The 6,730-nt window shown below is 38.1% G+C and overlaps 1 long non-coding RNA gene across 2 annotated transcripts; it reads left to right on the forward strand.

Moving 5' to 3' along the window:
• The first annotated feature begins 2,333 nt into the window (after positions 1–2,333).
• LOC137287681 (uncharacterized) lies at positions 2,334–4,641 on the forward strand. Of its 2 annotated transcripts, none has more exons than XR_010957049.1 (4): positions 2,334–2,601; positions 3,469–3,537; positions 3,704–3,804; positions 4,380–4,641. It is a non-coding gene; the product is annotated as an uncharacterized lncRNA (long non-coding RNA). The 2 variants fall into 2 exon arrangements; XR_010957050.1 differs by having other exon boundaries at positions 2,376–2,601; positions 3,707–3,804; positions 4,380–4,502.
• Positions 4,642–6,730: the final 2,089 nt, after the last annotated feature.

Below are 6,730 nucleotides of genomic sequence, written 5' to 3' on the forward strand. Positions count from 1 at the left end.
CCGACTCTGGGTGATGGGCTTCACATGGTTTACTCCCATCGCTGTACCATCCAGCAGTACATCGCCATTAAGAAAATCAACTTTAAATTTCAACCTTGGCATGCTTAAAATAGCTGTGGAATTCCTTACTTTCATGGTGAGTCTCGACATGCATCACCAGAGGATCATCCGATAAATAAATATGTGCAAAAGTACACAATAAAATTCTATCATGAAGAGCCTCCACATAAATCAAACCCCGACCTCCAGAACAGATATATATATATATAAACGATTAAGAGAGGAACAAGGGTGATCTGCTTTATTATCAGACATGATCCTTCTGGTCAGGCGGTCAAGACCCTGAATGTCTTGTTTTGTCCAATCACCTACTCCAAAGGAATAGGAGAGGAACAGCAAAAGTATTGGTGGCTTTGACTTTGTTTCGAGCATTTAGCTTGGAGCTCCAGATTTTCTTCAAATGAGATTTATACTCGGCCCAAAGTTTATCTTGAATCTGGGCATTCTGGAGCTTGTCTCGAACTTGAATTCCAAGATACTCCTCCCCCTCGTAACTTGACCGACCCATCACTAGTTACCTTGCCATGTTTCAAATGAAGAGACCCGTGAAGGTCCCGGGGTAGAATAGGCCTTCAGCAATCCATGCTTGCCATAAAAAGCTGCTATGCTTCACTACAAAAATGACTTGGTTTCCAGAAACCTGGAAACCATCCGTAATGTGGGTAATTGTGGAATCCAGTTGGTTTCCATTCCCTGAAACTCACTAACTGAGTTTCCAACTAGATTCCATTTTGGAAATGTGATTTTGGTATTTCTGTAAATGGAAACCAAAATGAAACTAAGTTCGGGGGTTTCTTGTTGGTTTCCATACCTGGAATTTGCAACTCTCAGATCTCACTAAATGGAAACCAACATAAAACTAGAAAATGTAGTTTCATGTTGGTTTCCATTGCGCTGTTTTGAACTAAGTAACATAAATTGTTTACCATCCTGACATCCAGTTGGTATCCATTCAGTAAAACTGGGTGACCTAGTTTCCAAATAGAATCCATAATGGATACTCTAAGCTCCGGTGATGGAAACTGACACGAAGCTATGGTCATGCGTTGGTTTCCATTCCTGACTGAAACTTAGCTTTCACGAGGTGTTATAATTCAGTCTGAATGTGCCTGGGGAAGGAATAGTAGATTCGTTTCATTGCTTAGATGAACACGACAACAAAAGTAAATTGTTGACGCATCATTCTGTGGATATTACAATAATAAATGTGGCTTCAAACTGATGATACAAGAACAAACTATACACTTTTTTCCTTCACATTTTTGTTTATTCGAAATGTAATGAAGCATCATATTCCAACTACTATGCACACAAACTTCACAATAACCGTACTAAACATACAAATGGTGAAAGGACAAATGGCTATAAATGGCCTTTGCCCAGCTATGTGCGCGAGGCACACTTAGTTCCGTTTCTCTAGATTGGGATGAATGGGACAAGTCCAGGTTTTGGTTGTCTGCTTTGTCAAATTGAGGATCAGACTCTTTCTTTATCTGAAAAGAAATAATAAAACAGTGATATCTATATACAAGAATAAAAGATGAGTTGACTCTGCATAGAAACATTGCTCAAACTTTTATTATATACTAATTATAACTTATTGGATCATTGAGTTGTGTACGGACTTGTATTCCTTTCAGTAAAATATTGTATAAAAATAGATAAAATTAAAGCCACTTTAGCAATAGTTCAGATATATATTAATAATTAAAAGGTAAATGATGCAATATATCTAAAAAACAGGCTATGGACTGCCAACTCCTGGGAATGTGAAAGAGTATAAGCATTTAGGAAGATTAGTATAAGTCATTAAAACAATTGTCAGTTCGGTACTTACATGATGATATTTATGCAGAATATACGTGAATTATACAATAAACTGAGGCAGCGCGTAAAGTTTAGCGTTAAAAGCATTTATAGTTGGCATACTTTGACACTGAGTTCAAATACTTGACAACTAATCAGTGTCAGGTCATTAGTGTGTCGGGGTTCGTGTGTCGGCTTCACTGGGGCAGTCCCCACTTAACAGGCGCCTATTATCAAAATTAGCTAGCTGTAAAAACAATAGAACTTACCTGAGTCAGGTGTTGACAGACAAAACCGGAAGTAATGAACCGGTAATCCATGGGCACGCGAACTCGTGACATTTTATAACAGCAACAGTTTTATGTACTAAAGTGGTCTTAAAAGCACATCCAAATTGGGTCAGAGAAGGATTTCGTGCCTGCCAATCGAAAAAGGATCAGGTATTTCTTATTACCCACAATGCCCCTACGCACAGTTGCCGCCATTTTGTCGCTTGATCCCAAGTTCTTTTGAGACGACTATGTTGAAAGCAGTTCTCACCCGGTATGTCCAGTAACGACGACAAGGAAGTCAACACAGTGCAGTACTCCTACGTTTGCCCGTGTTATCTGATTCAAGAGACTGGCAATGAGATTTACAATAGAAGCTTTGGAGATTCGGATACGTGTAAAAATTGAGAACAGCAGCAGTCGTCGATCGCAGCGGGAGAAAAGGAACATTCCACGATCTGGTCAGGTACAGTGTTATATTCTTGAAATAAGCAATAGCACATGTTATTCGTAATGTTTAACGTAAATAAGTAACTACTACAATACATATGAAATTTTAGACTTGATGGACCTCGGTAAACAAATGCGTGTCAAATTCTTAGCAAGAGAGATGTATGGCTTCCTTCGCTCAGCACTCGGTTAATTCAAGAACTCAATATTACTGTGATTTGGATCAGCTCACACACGATTAAAATGGTTCATTGTGTTAATGAATGAGAAATTATCTTTGCAAGAAAAAAATATAATCACAAATATCTCTAGTATATTATTGCTGATGTGCTTGTTACGACTCAAAATAACTTCAAACGTATTTATAAATACGAATATTTATTTAAGAAATCCTTTTCATATTGCTTTTGATATTTGCACGTTTGAAAACAATGTAGTCGGGGATAGTGTGTCATTTTGCATTTATGGGTTAGGGATTCTCTGACCAGATTTCAAAACTGAAATTTCACAATGTTTTCAAACTAATATTGAAGATTTTTGTATCATTGATTTATGAGATCATTGAGATTTGCCATCTGATGTAAGTAGTGTTATGCTTATCATATCAAGATTTAACGAACTCTGAATGAAGAAATGTGGATTGTGTTAGTCCCACAGAAAAGGTTACGAAGAGTTTTTGATATAAAGAATATATGGGTATACAATGATGGATTGCCAACCCAAAATAGTATATGAATTTGCTGACCTGGATTCTTTTCATCTAGCATATTCTACACTTTGCAAATTGATATTTATTCTTTTTATTCGACACTTTATTGTTATCAAGAGTGCAATATGACAAGTTCCTGACTTTTTTTTAATCGATGCATTTCTACGTTTCCAGCATAAAGGAGGGCAGTGTTGGAAAAACTGAAGAAGGCAGCCAGGACCAACTCATTTTGACATACAAAAGGTATGTATAACCTGAACCGTCCAGTACATAATGTAAACACAGCATAACCAAATAATGTAAATCCTAGGAATCAGTAAAAATGCATGGCGCATGTCATTATTCTTGTAACCTCCAACTGGAAACATATTTCACTTATAGTTGTGCATCATGCACATGTCTCTTTCAGAAGCTTTTTGATGGGTTTGGATGAACAAGATGGATCACTTATGAAGGTGTGGGAAATCAGAGGCCCACGGCTTGTATGCAAAGAACGGCAAAAAGTTCAGAGTAAGTAAACATATTCTAGTCATTTTACATCTTGCAGGGATTAAAAACCTTTAAAATATCAAGTTAATTTGGATTCTTTCTATGTACATTCAAGGAATTTCAAAATGAACTCTGTTTAAAATGTGCAATTTATCCTTTGAAAAATACAGCTTAAAAAGTTTTAAATATTATGCAGCACATTGTGCTGCAGCGTATGCTTGTGACCCCATATTCATAGCTTGTCTGCCTGAATGACTCCACATTATTGGTTAAGAAAACATGTCTTTTCACAATAACGGATAAGTCGTAGTTCTATACTCGTAATGTGCATTGTAAGTATCATTCAGAAAATAAATTATGGCTTTCAAAGGCGAATTTCTTCATGTCTCTGCACTCTATCATATATCAATAAGCTGTTCTGCGATTGAAACTTTTGATGTCAAATGCTCAGTTTATACTTTTTGATCTCTTCGCTTATCGGACATGGGGTTCAGTGTATTTCACCTCAAGCGATGTTTGACAGTTTTCTTTTCTCTAGCCATGGATATCGTAGACGAATGCTTGTTTGTACTGATAGTTTGTTTTCTAAATTTCAGAAGCTGGAAAGCAGGAAGGCTGTGAAACGATTGACTGGCCGGAGGAGAAGAAGCACACAGTTCTTCCTCTCTTGGGAAAAGAGCTAACATTTTTCAAACTAGGAAGCCAAGTGATATGGGCTTGTCTACAGTGTGTTTAAGAAAAATATTCTGTACTCACTGCTAATTATTCCCTTGCTTTTGTTTCATTTACTAACTTGAATATTCCGAATATTATTTGTTTACAAACATATTGTTGAATATAAATAAACTTTTAATGAATTTGTGTTTTATTCTGTTGTTTGTCATCCTGAAGCCTTTTACCATTATGCAATTGTATAAAGTACCTGATTTGCTACATGTGAGGCATGAAACAACATCTTTTCCGGAGGACCGTGTAAAGGGCTGACACGAGCAAGTTTCAGTTCAGGGAAACTAGGTATTAAACTAGGTTGGAAACTACAACACGGAAACCGGGTTGGAACCTACAGTAAACTCATACATGGAAACCAGGTTGAAACCTGCAAGAAACTCATACATGGAAACCAGGTTGAAACCTACAATAAACTCATACATGGAAACCAGGTTGAAACCTACAATAAACTCATACATGGAAACCAGGTTGAAACCTACAATAAACTCATACATGGAAACCAGGTTGAAACCTACAATAAACTCGTACATGGAAACCAACTGGATCCCGCTTGGAGGAGTGGGTAATGAAACGAACTGGAAACCACCCTGAAATGGTGCAGTTTCAGTTGCATGGAAACCACAATGAAACTATAGGAAACTCCCTGGAAACCAACTGGAAATGTTGGTTTCCATGACGTTTCTTCTCGGTTTCAGTGCTCCGGAAACCAGCTTATATTTGCTGTGCTTGTCGTAAGAGGCGACTAATGGGATCGGGTGGTCAGACTCGCTGACTTGGTTCACACATATCATCGGTTCCCAATAGTGCAGATCGTTGCTCATGTTGTTGGTCACTGGATTGTCTGGTCCAGAATCGATTATTTACAGACCGCCACCATATAGCTGGAATATTGCTGAGTGTGGCGTTAAACTAAACTCACTCTCTCACTCACTTAAAAATGAAGAGTATTACATTTGTCGAGCCCAAAAGTCATGCCAATATCATTAGAGGACTCGACAAGGAGAACAAGGACTCAAGGCGTCCCCCTGAAATATTCCCCTTGTGATTGGAATAGATTCCGAAGTCAGCACAGTACATATCAAGTTGAGTCGACCAGCAACTCATTAAAGACTTGAGTAAATCAAGTAGTCGTTCAGGAAGGTAAATACACTGAAGGGACTTCAGAATCCATTCGTGAGGAACAGAGTCATATGCCTTTTTGTAGTCTATCCAGCACATGGAGAGGTGATACGTTTTAGCCTCTTCCAAAATCATTTTCTGTACAAGAAGTTGATCCTTGCACCCCCATCATCCCTTTCTCACCCCCTCCTTAAATTATGTCATTGGAAGAACAGTAAGATGACACGAGGTTTGTCAAACACTCTGTGAATAGTTTGTATTGCGTATTTAGACATGTGATAGGGCGGAAGTTTTGGGGATCAGTCAAGTCTCCTTTTTGGGGAAGGAGTATTGTGCGACCATTGCAGAAACATCACCAGTGTCCACAAGAGAGTTAAAACAGTGAAGTAATGGTGTTTGGACACAAGGGAACAGTTTCCAGTACCGGTTTCGAATGCCATCAGGCCCTGGAGCTGTATTAGATCTGGACTTTTTAATGACACTTTTCAGGTGTCTGGTGAAATATAACAGACAAACGACCTAGTTACTTTCTCATGAATCGCATGTCATAATCACTGACCCATGGTGCCTCCAGGTTACAGTCACCGGGTATAGACCACAACTGTTTCCAAAACCTTTCACTGGCAGCTATGGGAGGCCGTTTGTCATGCTCACCATCACCACTTGATTTAAGTTGCCTATAGAATTGTTTTTCATTATTCCTAAACATTTTATTTTGTTTGATAAATTTGTTTCTCTTTTCCTATTTTTTCTTTCTTTCTGTCCAAACTTTTACTTTTGCCTTAAGGGAATCGACAATTTGGAGAAGTACCTTTTCTCTAGTTGTCTTGTAGTGTAATTTTAATTTTCTCCAAATTGCCTTTTGTCGTTTAGACAAGGGATTCCCGATGATCTTAATTTCAGGCACAGCTCTATCCAGGAAATATGTTTTCTAGTTTCTGTTAATTTCACTTGATTCACTTGAAACCGTTTTTTCCTTGGTTTACTGTTCTTAGTATTAGAAGACTTGTCTTTGGAAACCGTGTGAAGTTCCTCCAAGGTTCGAGTGGCAGCATGGACACAACAATTTACTTCATGTAATGAACAGTTCGCAGACAGT

The sequence above is a fragment of the Haliotis asinina genome, chromosome 6 (assembly GCF_037392515.1).
Source record: "Haliotis asinina isolate JCU_RB_2024 chromosome 6, JCU_Hal_asi_v2, whole genome shotgun sequence".
Lineage (NCBI taxonomy): Eukaryota > Metazoa > Mollusca > Gastropoda > Lepetellida > Haliotidae > Haliotis > Haliotis asinina.